At 31.3% G+C, this 14,921-nt stretch overlaps 1 protein-coding gene across 10 annotated transcripts in view; it reads left to right on the forward strand.

The window, feature by feature from the left end:
• Vha44 (V-type proton ATPase subunit Vha44) overlaps positions 1-14,921 on the forward strand; it is a 328,302-nt gene that overhangs the window by 195,899 nt on the left and 117,482 nt on the right. The gene's annotated exons all lie outside the window — the stretch shown is intronic.

Below are 14,921 nucleotides of genomic sequence, written 5' to 3' on the forward strand. Positions count from 1 at the left end.
AGTCATATGATAACGTCTAGTAGTCATCCAAAATCTCTCCAAATAATCATCAAAGAAAATCACATCATCGTCAACCGCAAATTCAGGCGCATTTTTTCTGAACTGATCATCAAGTTTAGCACACGTTTCATTGTACCTATGAACATTCTCCTCCCCCTGCGAAACATACAAAGATCTATCTGGTACATAAACAAGAGATTTACACCAACTAACCTGCGATTCACTCAGTCCAGCTTCAAAAAAATTGAGCGTATTAAAATCCTCCGCATTAACCTCAGAAAGGGCTGGCCACCACATGAGAACTCCATTGTAGATATTATCCACAGCATCAACCTTAGACAATTCCCAAAGTTTTATGATCTTATCTTCATTTCCCTGCATACCACCAAAAATAGGCCGAGAACCACTAGCAAACAATTTAGGCTTCTCCTCTGATCCTCCAAATCCTCCAGATCCACCAGCCGTCCTCTGCCACGGCATAGAGTTATTCAAACCATTCTGCTGGTTATTCGACCCATTCTGCTGGGTATTCGAACCATTCTGCTGGTCATTCAAACTATTCTGCTGGGCAATCTTATCAAGAATTCGCTGCTGGCCAGTCATAAACTCATCCACAACTGTCACATTCTCAGTTTTGATATCATTATCAACACTAGGCTCCACCACCTTATTAAGACGATCTTCCAAATCGTCCATCCGAGTAGCCAGTCCAGTAACCGCAGCACTATTAGTATCAATATTATCCGTCAATTCCTGAACTTTCGCCTCCAACGGCTCCACTCGCCCAGTCAAATTATCCAGCTTAGTCCCAAGATCACCCTGCATCGAGGATATATCACCCTGCAACGAGGCTATCGCCTCGAAGATGTACTCCAGCCTCTCCTCCGGAGACAGCTTCCTGAAGTGAGCAACGTCCAACTTCATCGCTCAAAAAAATTCCTGAACAAAAACAAAGTGAAGAAATAATACAATTAAAAGAAAATCTGAGCTATAGATTCGTACTACACTACTGCGCCAAAATGACGTATAGTAATAGCAAGAACAAACAGCTAAATATTCTTATAAAGTGTATTAATTCAAGACAAGATAAACATACAATTATAATATTAAATATTAAGACAACTATTCACTTTTATGTTCGTGTCGTGTTGCAGAGCAATGTCTTGCTCCGAAACGGTTGACACAAGAACTAAAAGCTAAAATACAAAATACATGCATTGCTCTTAAGTCAGGAAGAAAGGGACTATACATCACACCCATATAAAAAAGCTTGGATTCTCCTGCCTCTATGAGTCCTTAGATTATAGGTATGTAACCGCTTGTCTATAATACAAAGTAGAACGATATCTTTCTGTCTGTTTGTATGAAGTTTAAGATCTCAGTAATCATTGAACCAATTGACCTCTACCTTTCAGGGAATATATCTACTGGTCCTGTCAATTCTAATCATACAAAATATTTTATCCTACATATGACGACTTTTAAAGTTGTTGTAGTAACAATAATAAAACAGAATTCCGCAGATAAATATAAAAATATTTATAAACTTTTCCTGGGCTTATCAGAAGCTACATTGTAAGTAAAGGAGAACCATATCGGTCCAGCGGTTAGCGAGATCCTTCGCTACAGACAAAAAAAACCTTACTACTTTATAAAATAGGATACAAAAATTTTATGTTTATCTTAGATATGACGACTTTTAGAGTTGTTGTAGACACAATAATAAAAAAAAAGGATGACAACATCCATAAAAAGCGAAGCTCTGAAATGGTTGGACATACGGACAGCGGACATTAACACTTGTATAGTATCAGTACTGAATAATCAGAATATAAATGAATAAGAGGCAAAGCAAAAATGTGAGTAAATTTGTTAAAAAAATCCTTAAGTACAAGATAATGTTTAAGGACATACTTACATTTTGAGGACTTGATTATAGAGATGCTTTGCTTATCATATTGTACTTTTTGTTGTCCCAGGAATCAGTATACCAAAAATCAGAACAATCGGATAATTGATCAAATAAATATTTGTTGTTAAAAAAGTAAAAAATCAACATGTTTAAAATGAACGTACGGACATTCTGGTTATGATTATAGAGTTGCTACGCTTTCTAAATCGTAACTACTGCAGGAATCATCATGCAAAGTTTGAAATCAATAGGAAAATTCTAACTTGCCTAAATTAACGAAAAAAGCTATCCGTTACATATGGACGGACGTACGGACCAACCCTAATTCTAGAAAAGCTTCGCTTCTAAAAATAGCCAGTTGTAGTTATGCCGGTTGTAAATGATGATACACTAAATATACACTTTTGTAGATTAACTTGAGGGGTTGAAACGTTTTGACACTCAATTTAATAATCAACCAATCAAAATTAATTAAAAGTTGTTAAGTCAACGAATATGAAAACGTTATTATGAAACTTTGGGGACTAGTGTAATAAACAGCCCAATGTCCCCTTTCTCTCTGTGATTAAGTCCATACAATACAAATGACTAATGATAAGCCAATACATAGACTAAATTACCAATGGCAGGCAAGTATAATTTTAATTGACTAATGGTAGGCCAGTATGCGTCATTTTTAATAGGCACTATAATGGGGTTTCCAAGATTTTTGATTTCATCAAAACGTTTTATAAAAATGGTTAATTCAGAAAAACTAGTTAGACATTTTTAGGATTCTTTTTTAAAGCAAATCTTTTCTATTTTCAGGGTTGATCCGTCAGTACGTCGTCTGCCCGAAAACTTGGTAATAATTACAATTTAGAAAGTGTAGCAACTCTATAATTGTTACCAGAATGTCAGCACCTCCATTTAAAACATGCTGATTTTTCCCTTTTTTACAAGAAATTTGCATGTGATATAATTATCCCATTGATCTGATTTTCAGCAGACTGATTCCTAGGACAACAAAGTACAATGTTTTAAATGAAGCATCTCTAAAATCAAGTCCTAAAAATGTAAGTGTTCCCTCTAAACATTATCCTTAGTTAACCAGTTTTTAACAAATTTATTTCAACTTTTACATTTACATTCTTATTAATCAGTTCTGACAATCTACAAGTGTTAACGTTTATTTGTCCTAACTTTTCAGAGCTTTGCTTTTATGGATGTTGTTTTTTTAGTTTAATGAAAATATTTAAATGTCCCTTTAAAAATGTTAAGTAGACTTTTTTATTGTTTAAAAGATGAATTATCTAAATTAAATTAAGGGATAGTGTGATTAAATATTTTGAAGTGTAATTGTTTACTTAAACAGTTAGGGAGTTGAATCCATTTTTATAGAAGCAGAACTATAATCTATGATTATGGTTTGGACCCTCTGAAACTGTAATCTACCCTTCCACTTTCCCCTCTCTTGGTGAAGATATCTTCAACACCGATACGATTTTTGAAATGTAAGATTCCACTTTCAATAGAGGCGAAACTGGAATCATACATTCATGTTTACATATCAGCGTATTCATAAACATTGATTTCCTTATTTATATCGACATAATAGTAATGTATCATTCTACTTTCAATAGAGACAAAACTGGAATGATACCTTCAAGATAACATATCATATATTTAAATCGACATAGTAGAAATTGTACATATTAGTTAGTTTTTTATATATTTTTATTAGTTTGAAGTTTTTAAGAAAAAAAAGGACCTAAAATTAAAGGTTGCTAACACTTAACAATCAGGCCCATTTCCGGACCTTAATAGTTCAACACCCCCCCCCCCCACATATCATCTCAGTTCCTATTAGAGTTAGATGGCAAAAAAAATTGTGCATGTTCCCTGTTAAATAATAAATTTCCGACTATAAGTGAGACAAAGTCATTTTTCGCTTACTTCACCCTTTCATTTAACAACTTTCTTTTTAAGGTTAATTAAAATGTTAAATGGATGTAATTTCCTTATTTTTGAAGCTAGAACATTTTTTTCAGAAAATGTTTATCTTAAAGAAAATTTTATATTAGAAATCTCAAAACATAAATTTTCTTATTCGTTTGCTTAACAACTTTGGAGACTTTTACTGAAATTTGATCTACTATATATCTATAATACAAAGTAGAACGATGTCTTTCTGTCTATCTGTCTGTCCATCCGGCTGTCCCTTAAGATCTCAGTAACAACTGAACCGATCAGATTCTACTCTTCAGGGTATATACCTATTGGTCCTGTTGTGGTTTTCTTGCTACTTTCTTGAGGGGTGGGAAACCCCAACCCCCCAAAAAATGAAAATTCCCCCCCCCCAAAAAAAATATTCTGGTGATGCTCATAAATTATGGGCGCAGCACCAGAATTTTATTTTTTTATTTTGTATTTTTAAAATTTTTTTTAAAAATTACCTCATGGGGCAAAGCTCCTAGAGGCTAGGGGCGAAGCTGCTAGTACTTAATAACCTAACCATTCAAAATCCAATAAAAGTCCCCAAAGTTGTTAAGCCAGCCAATAAGAAAACGTTATTGTAAAACTTTGGGGACTAGAGTAATAAACAGTCCATTGTCCACCTCTCTCTATGCTAGTTCCCAAAGTTTTACAATAATGTTTTCATTTTTGTTTGCTTAACATCTTTGGGGACTTTTACTGAATTTTAATTGGTTAGTTAATTTAGTATAGTGTTGAAACGTTTCAACCACTCATGGCAAATTACAGTAGAGGTATTTTTGGGAATGTACATCCATTTATCAGCTATTGTCTTAAACCCATCAGATCCCTGGTGGCGATAAACTTGAATTAAAGTACCTAGAGGTTTTGGACCAGCTAGGAAGGTAATTTCAGTCCTATGTTCCCTACCTCCCTGGGTACAATAAAAGTTGTATACAGGGAGGGAAAAATGGACGAAAAATTAAATAAATTCTGTCTATAATAACATGAGAAAACAGAATGAGAAGGACAGTAGCACCCTGTAATCGATATCAGAAAGTCCTGAATGTCCATTTAAAACATTTGACGAAGCTTTTTATATACAATATAAATTGATAAGATACATACAAAATGTTATTGCTTCTAATCGACGTTTTCTACAAAAAGGGTTGGTAGAAGTCTATATGTATGTCTAAAAGAAATCACTCTTATGGTTTGCAGGTTTCTATAACTATGTCTTAATAATAACGCCTATAATAAGGGAGGGTTTAAATTTCAGTAGTACCCAAAGTTTTATAAACATTTGTTGGATTTATAAATTTGTTTACTTTTATTTAATCTTAATTGGTTGATGAAAACTGGCAATGTCAAAAATATACAGCCAAGATTAGTAGATCTGTTTTTCCAGTTTTGTTAGTCCTGAAGGGGCGAAGGCCCAGTCTAACTTTACTATTTGTAGAAAAATGTCTATAATACAATACAATACATGGTTTCAAGTTTGGATTAGACGGGTCTGATCCAGCGGATATTAATTGGTTTCGTAGCCATACTGGAAAATCATAAAAAATCATGGACAGAATGACGGACAGGCAGAAAAGTGAATTGTAGAGTACCATCGCATTTTATTCTTTTTTAGTTAGTATTCGTATCCAGAGAGGGAGGAGACAACTGACTGCTTATTACAATAGTACACAAAGTTTTACAACAACAATTTCTTATTTATTGGCTTTGGGGATTTTTACTGAATTTTGATTGGTTGATTAAATTGTGTTTATAAATGTTGGAACCACTAATTTTTATCTACAGAAGGAATTATTTAGAGCGTCATCATTATGGATGTGCATTAATTTATCGGCCATTGTCTTATCTCTTTATAGCCCTGATATATTTCATAATTTTATTTGTTAGCTTTGCTTAAAGGGACTGTGAACGAGAAAATTTCTCATCAGATTATCAAACCTTAACATCATCTCATTAATATAATCTCAAATATAGGGCAAAACTGTCTCTCGTTCTTTAAAAAACGGCTTTTTCCGAAAATTTTAACTATGTCCTAGTTTGGGGGAAAAATTTCCGGACTATATAAATGTGCAGTTAATTGTCTTTTTTTCCTCCTATAGCTAAAACTAAACTTTTTGACATAGTTCTCTATTTTTCCTAACGGTTAAGCTGATTTTTAACAATATCCTTGATGTAAACCAATGTATAGTTACTTAAAAATTGATAAAATAAGTAATATTTTTTATTGAAAACCAAATACAATAACAAAGCTAGAAACAGGTTATTTTATTAGTATCCAAGTAACTTTAGATGGCCCATCTCTCGCCCACCTTTAATTACAAATTTGTAAATAATAAAGGTGCAATATTTCTTTATAAACAGTCTGATAAAAGTGTAAACTAATTCTTCAAAGTGGGTTATTTATTGTCCAACACAATAAAAAAGAATATCATTATTTTAAATAACCTATGAGATTCAACCCTTTGTAGACTTTGAGGTATTTTTTTGTCAATAATACATATCTAAATCATTAGTGACGAACTGGGTTTTAAAACCCGGTTCCATCCAGTTCCAGAAAATCACAAAAATAACTGGTTTCCAGTCTTCAAATTGCATCATTCTCAGTATGAATCCCCCCTCTACTACCCTGGTTTTCATTTCCTCCTGGAGCAGGCAGTTTTGCTTACTTCCGTTTGCCGGTATAGCTCAACAAATTTGAAAACCACGAAAATTTTGGTGAATTCAAAATACCCCTTCTAACTTTTTTGTTTTTATAGTAAAGTTGCTGATTTTTTTGTGAAATCTAAAGTTAATTAACAAGTACATCTATTTGTGAAATCGTTTTATTCAAATTACTATTTTTTATATGATTTTTTTATTGTTTTTTTTACGCCCTATTATGACCCGGTTCGGCATGGCCATAAATACCCAGCAGTTTTAAAACCCGGCTCGGCTTTGGTTTATTACCCGGTTTTAACTTTTCAACCATTAAATATTTGTTTATGATTTATTATTCTTGAGCCACCCTAATAAGTATACCCTAGTAATCTCTATACGTGTCCTCCAATATTTTTATGCTCTTTTTCTGATATTTATCACCCAATTTTTATATGTTCTTTTTTTGTAGTGTGTGTGTATTAAAACTTCGACAAACGGGCTTTTTTAACCGAAAAGGGTGGTACCTATAGCCAAAACACTAAATGTGATATAAATTGCTTCGTATATTACTTGTAGCTCTATATATTACATGAGGTTATGTAGTTTTCAATTACGAATGGTATCAAAGTTCTAAAAAGTGTTCATCTCACTTTGGGCGTTCAAAAGTTACATTTTTCATTTTTTTGTCGAAATAACCGGGTATTTAGAAAAAAACGGGTTTTAATGCCAGCAGAAACCGCTCAAAACGGGTCTCAATGCCCGTTAGGCATTTATGGCCATGCCGAACCCATTTTTTTTGCAACTTTCCTGTGCACGCCACTAGAGCAAAACAAAATAATTGGAATTTTGTTTTGACCATTATAAAGCTTCCCTGATATTTTCAGCTCGATCGGCTCATAAAAGTGGCGCTCGGCACTAATAGGTTAAGATAGATCTTTATTACCTAATTACTACGTTATAAAAAAACAAATTGGCAATTTTATATTTCAAAATAAATTCCTTAACAGTAACTAAATTGTTTAAATTGTTATATGACAAGTTAAATACCCCTACAAACATTTTAAGAAACAAAAACGTTCAGATTTTCCTTGTTTTTTCCTTTTTCCCTCCCAAAATACCATAAAATCAATGCATTATTTCTAGATATTTTTGTTAATAGGACGTTTTTGGTTGATCAATGTAGTGAAATGTGCTTAGAAAATGTTACGATTTGATAATCAGATGAGAAATTTTTACGTTCACACTCCCTTTAAGTGAAAGCTTTTCATTACATTAAGTCTTAAGTATGTGTTATAAAATATAACATAAACCAAAGTTAAACTTTATCTGAGAGTGATAGGACAATAGCAGATTGGTTATCACACCTTTTTACATAAAAATGAAATAGTTTTGCAAGGGTAATTAATATTTTATCATCCTTTACCATTATCCAAAAGTTAATTAAATCTATAAGGCTTTTGAATCTAATTTATTAAGCTATTTGAAATATATTTAAATATATTTTTACAGTTTTAAAGAATCCTGAGAATCCACCTACAATGAAAGCCAAAATAGACAGGCAAAATTTCTGGATTCTATTTTGTACTTCAGTTTGAATTTTCATTGGTTTGAAATAAATGCACAATTAAAGTAACCTTTGTTTATTTTTTGTTATTTATGAATCATTCCAGTAATACAGCAAAGGAATTTTTCAACCATATGATTTTTAAAAAGCTATCTTTGTCTTAAGAAATACAAATTTTATCTCTTTCCTGTCAAAATTTTTACACATTTCTTCCAATAACTTAGCCAGATTGTTCTTCTGCAGTTATTCTATTGGCTGATTTAGAGATGGTGTCTCTAAATTTTCACAATTCTTAATAAGTAAAGAATTCTATACCTTAATGTTTAAGATCAAAAAGAAAACAAATAAAACACTAAGACAAGTTAACCAAATTCAAGTCAAATCACAACTGCTGCATTGATTTCACATTAAAGGAAGCCTGCAAGAAATACCACGCTTTAACTGCTGAAAGACTGCCACAAGTAGACCCAATGCTCAAAATTTGAAGCCTTCAGCTTCTATAACAAAAAAAGTTTTAGGCGTTTTAAATGACATTTATGTGCAATGAAAATTTTGAAAAAATCTCAATGCTAATGTTAGAAATTTTGAAATTAAACTACGTGGCCTAGAAATAAAAAATTATAAGCTTATTTTTGTCATAAATTTAGGTTGCCAGTAACTAATTATATTTTTACAATAAAAATACCCATTTTTATAGTCACAATCATTAAAAAAAATTAAGTTTAACCTACGTTATACCAAGTGTACTGTACCCAATCAGAAGGCTGAATTAGCTAAGCAACCAAACACAGCTGAGCTTGTATTAGTTTATCCCTTTCTTTCCTCTATGATTTTTGTTTACAAATGCAATTTAAATCGAATTTTTTTCATAGATTTTGACTATGAAAGTTGGTGTTTTTATTTTAAAAATCTAATCAGTTACCAGCAATCTAAGTTTGTGACAAAGATAAAGTTATAATTTTGTGTCTAGGTGACGTAATTCAATATTGTTTTTTCTTTTATGAGCATTGAAAATCTTTTAAAATTTTCATTGTACATAACATGCTATTTTGAAATGCCTATAACTTTTTTGTTATTGAAGCTGAAGACTTGAAATTTGGGGTATTGGGTCTTCTTGTGGCAGTCTTTTAGCAGTTAAAGCATGGTATTTCTTGCAGGCGTCCTTTAAGGGTACTTTTAGGGTTTCAAAGTTGGACAAAAAATATTTTTTTTGAAAATTTTTCAGTAGGTGTTAAAGATCGACCTACACTAAAATTGGTAAGACCTAGAACTAATCTGTAAAAACCTTTTTAACTAGGATTGTGCCCTATTTTTCAAATCGGTTGAGAGCTTTAAAATAGAGTTAATATTTTTTTCAAATTGACCAGAGTTGGTGGCGGGGCATTTTCAGGTAATTTTGAAAAAAAATTTAAATTTGATTTTTAAGGTCAATTTTTAGGTTTTCCAAAATTCAATATGGGCTTTTTAAGAATTAGGCCAAAAAGTAGGTAGGACAGTGTTTTAGTATGAAAATATTTTATTTTTCAAGAAAATTTTTGCAAAAAAATCAAAATTTCACATCTTTAAAAAAAATGATTTTTGACATAGAAGGAATAGTCTAATCATTATGAAATTTTTTATGGATAATCCCTCTAACCTAACCTAATAATGTCTGATTGGCAGTTTTTCATTGATTTTTTTTAGGTTGAAAAAAATGTTTTTGGTTTAGCCCCCCTGTGGGGTATTAATCGGTAACGACTTTGAGTCCAATTATATCAAACTTCTAAAAGTCCTAGGATAACCTGATAGTCTTTTCCATAAGCTTTCTAATGGTCTTGGTTTCATTAGAAAATATTTTCTTTCTTCAAAAACTGAAAAATTACCGGTTTAGCCCGCCCTCACCCTAATGCAAGAAAATTTAACTCTTTCATTTTTACAAAAATAATTAATTATAAATTTTTGATTAATTGTTTATAAGAAATTAATGAAAGTTTTTGTTTATTAGGCTTATATACCAAATCATGCCTTTTTTTGATAAATTACTTTCAAGCAATCAATCAAAATTTTTGCTATTATCCAAATCATGGTAATTTTACGAAAAAAAATACTTATAATCAATCAATAAAAATTACTGCTTATTTGGCTCATATACCAAATCATGCTGTTTTATGATAAAATACTTATAAGTAATCAATTTGATTGATTGATTGATTAGCCATAGTTTTGTATGATTTTGACCTGGAGTAGGCTGAGACACTTTTCCATAGAAATAGGGCTATCAAGCTCCATGTTCAAGCACATTTTGACTTGACTTGCTATCTCATGAGATCTACTCTTACCTTACCCTTGCGGAATATGGCAGATGTCCCAAATTAAGTCACGGTAATGAATGATGCTCTCCAAAGAGGAGCTTGGGTTAAGGGTAGTACTGTAAGTAAGTGACTATTAGGTATCCAAACTTACTCAATAATCCCCTTCTTACACAAACAGGGGATGGTGCACGATTAATGTTGTGAATGAGAAATTAGAGTCAACCTACAGAGAATTGAACTTAAACTCTCACCACTGTAGCTCAGTGTGCTACCACTAAGCATGACACCCCTACTAAGTAATCAATGAAAATTATTTGAATTATATATATACAAAATCATACTATTTTTTGATAAATTACTTATAAACAATCAATGAGAATTATTGCTTATTTGGCTTATATACCAAATCATGCCTTTTTATGTTAAATTTCTTTTAAGCAATCGATGAAAATTTTTGCTTATTTGGATTATATTGGCCAAATCTTCAATTTTCGTCATAAACTGCTTACAGGAAGGAAGGGATTAAGGGGGGGGGGGGAAGTTCTGACACATTTGCGTAAACCTGGTGTATAGTCTTTATCTTCAGACTGAGAGGATAGGTTATTAGGGATAAAATCATTCTTATATGATGTATTTCCCCTAGATTTAAGATTTTTGGATAGGCCTCCAGGTTCCGGAGCTCCAGGCCTCAAGGTGGTCTCTCTACAGGTAAAAATGAAAAAAAAAAATTTAAGAGTTAGAAGTCAGCTTATGAGACAAAATATGAATGTTTTTTCTTCAAATATGTGATAACAATCAAAAAGAAGCATATTTTGTTTTATAAGTTAACCTTTAATTCTTCAAAAAAAAATCTTATTTTTAAGTTTTTATCTGTAAAGAGACCACCTGGAGGCCTGAAGCTCCGGAACCTGGAGGACTATCCAAAAAATCTTAAATCTAAGGGAAATTCATCATATAAGATTGATTTTATTCCTAATAACCTATCCTCTCAGTCCAAAGATAAAGCCTATACACCAGGTTTACGCAAATGTGTCAGAACTTCCCCCCCCCCCCTTATTACTCCTCCTTCTTTTTCTTCACTTCAACTGATACAAGCAACTTTTACTATAAATGTCCATTTATTTACTCCATCCACTTTTAACTCACAAATCAGACCAAATTGTTCAGTAATTGATCAGTAATTTACCTCAAAAATGCACAATTAGATAAGTAATTAAACTTTTAGTGCTTATTTACACGGTGAGAGATTACTAGGGAAATATTAAGATGAAATAAATTGAACAAAAAAATTACAAATATATACAATTGAATTAATTAATAAACAACTTTCTTAAAATAATTTTGATTACTTATTTGATACACTTTTAAAAGTATTTTTTAAATAAACAAAACATCTTTTATAAAAGGCTCTTTGTATGTTTTGTTTTATTAATTAAGAATATACAACAATGTTTAAATTATATATAAAATCTATGCTTTTTTTCACATTTGACATAATTTTAAACTAGTATGGTACATTTCTATTATGCCGATGTTAAAAAAGTAATGGAAGATTAAAGAAACATAGGTATTAAAAATGTAAACCATGATTCCAGTTTCGCCTCTATTGAAAGTGGAATCTTACATTTCAAAAATCGTATCGGCGTTGAAGATATCTTCACCAAGAGAGGGGAAAGTGGAAGGGTAGATTATAGTTTTAGAGGGTCCAAACCATAATCATAGATTATGTTTCTGCTTCTATAAAAATGGATTCAACTCCCTAACTGTTAAATGTATCTATTTAGTTATTTACAATTTATATAGCAAAACACTGATAACAGGGATCTAAAGGGATAAGAAAATGTCCGATAAATTGATGTACATCCCCAATGATGATACACAAATTTAAATTTGCTGGATGTGTAAATGGCAATCCCCCTAGTGGAAGTCATAATTATAAAAAAAAGATATTTTTTAAGTATCAAATTCAACTCCCCCCTTCTCCAGTGCCCCTAGTAGCATAGCCGTTAGTATAATATAAAGAAAATAAGATTTTTATCTGAAGCTAAATATCTATAAGAATCTACCTATGGACAAGATTCTCAGTGGTAATTAAATTACGTCAAATCTAAATGTAAAAAAAAACGCGCAAACTTTTATTCAAATCACGCAACTTCTAACCCATCAAATATAAATTTAATGTTATAAAGAAGAATTAAAAGACATTCTGTTTACAAAAAACCTATTAAATGAAAACAATTTGTAGAACTATGTATAATCCCTAAAATCTTTATAAATCACAACCACTTGTAAACAAAATAAAATATAGAGTAGTGGAAGTCATAAATATAGAAAAAAAGATATTTTTAAGCTCTTATTTTTCCCTAATATACATATTATATAATACATTATCATTAAAAAATTAAAGTATATACAAATTTTTCTGGAATATAAGTAGAGTTGGTATTAAAAAAAAACAATACAGTTCTTGTGTTTTCTTATTGACTTGGAAGGTTGTTGACTTGTTCTACTTCTTTAGTTGTATGTTCTTCCTCCATCAATAGGTTTGTGTTTTCTTTAGTTATGTATTCATGCAGGTTATCATCCTCAATTAGATTGAGAGCTTCTTTAGGTTGACTAAATGCATCTATTTTACCATCATGAACAATTATTGCAAACTTTGGTTGTGATTCCCAGATAAAATCTCTGCTAAGTGCTTCACATCTATTTCTGTCAGGCTTACTCCAAAAGAAATTTATGCTTGTCTCTATATCTGAATAATCTAAATCAGTCTCGTCTCCCCAAGCTTCAAATCCATGTTTATGATCTATATTCTCATCAGCAAATACAATAATGTTCATTGCTTCATTAAAATTAAATTCTGAGTAATAATTAATATTGATATAATTAATATGTCTTGGCTTGTTTACTAGATCTCTAATTTCAAGCTCATCAAGGTAGCTCCAAGATATTTCATCATATTTTCTAGAAATATTTCTCTTTAAATCTTTATAAAGCTCTTTGTTTTCTAATGCAATTTTCTTACATGCTTGTTCATCTCTTTCTAATTCAGTTAAACTAAGAAACTCCTTTGTATTTGCTTCTTTCATAATATTCTTAGAAATTCTTTTGTAAGTTACAATCACAATGCCCTCATCCTTGTCCAATAGTTTGTATTTATCTACTATTGACATAGTAATGGCACTAATATCATGTTTTTCTTTGTTGTGATAGTGACGCCAATCTATAGCTTCTCTGTCAGTATAAATATATTCATGTAAATTTTCATCTACAATTGCACCAAATTTGTTTCCTGTGGGACGATAAAATGAAATAACAATCGCAAATGACATTGCTCTAAGTATCATATTTCTTATCAAGACACTAGGATATCCTTCTTCTGCAAAATCATTAATTATGATAACATTCCTAGCTTGAGCACCCTGGAATTCCGAGACATTTGTTACTAATATTCCTTCAGGTTTGTTCATATATGCTTTGAAGTCTGACACAACTGGTCTAGTTGAGGAAAAGTGTTGGTTTAACAAATCATACATTGAGTAGTAATATAAATTTGTTAATACAACTACACCTTCTTGTGGTTGAAGTGATAAATATTTTTTTATAGCAGCAATGGCTAATAAACTAGGTGAAATATCAAAACGATTATGATAGTAATAAATATGGCTACCAATGACATTATTGTCAGGAAGTTTTGGAGAAGTTTGTGGATTGAAAGCTTCAGAAAACTTATATATTTGATAGCTGTTTCGTAAGTTCTTTGTTAGATTAAAACATAGAGCATTGTGATTCTTTATCATAGTTTCTATCCACTCTGATTTATCTTTCATAAGGCCATCATCTACTTTCATAGTCATGCAAATTGTTTTCACAGAGCCAGGAAATTTAAAACTTCCAATTATCATTTCATCAATAAATAGGTGATCACAAAGATTGTCTCTAAGGAAATTATTTATTGAATACATTATTTCTTCAGGTTTTGTAAATCTAGTATTTCTAGATATGCCAGTAAGATCTCTAATAGTAATAACACTTACATTAGGATAAGATTTAAACTCCACCTTAGCCATTTCATCCATAACAGATGTTGAGGATGTTGAGGATGTATAAGATGTAGAACTCTTTTCTTTATCATAATTTGTTATTGCTGTTAAATCAATGTAAAATATTAGATCTTGATGATTAATAGTGGCACACTTTTTTGCTCTTTCCTTTAAAACATATGTTTTTCCAGTACCATAGTCACCATCTATGATAAGGAACTTGGATGGTGAGTTAACTGCTTGCAGTTGTTCATTGTTAAGCATGTACACAGGAACATTATTATCTATTGATATTCCATCAGACTTTCCTGTTAATGCTTTCTCAACTTCTTTGCTAATTATTATTGGATCAGATATCAATTGATTAAATCTACTTGACTCTTTTATAGAAATGTGGAATATCAGTTCAGCAACTAGATCCTCATATACTCTTAGATCATGATTATCAGATGTAACAAGTTTGTGGTCAAATATCTGATTCAACCAAGGTATTACATCAT

Source organism: Acartia tonsa, chromosome 13, assembly GCF_053477335.1.
Source record: "Acartia tonsa isolate MP-2025a chromosome 13, ASM5347733v1, whole genome shotgun sequence".
Taxonomy (NCBI): domain Eukaryota; kingdom Metazoa; phylum Arthropoda; class Copepoda; order Calanoida; family Acartiidae; genus Acartia; species Acartia tonsa.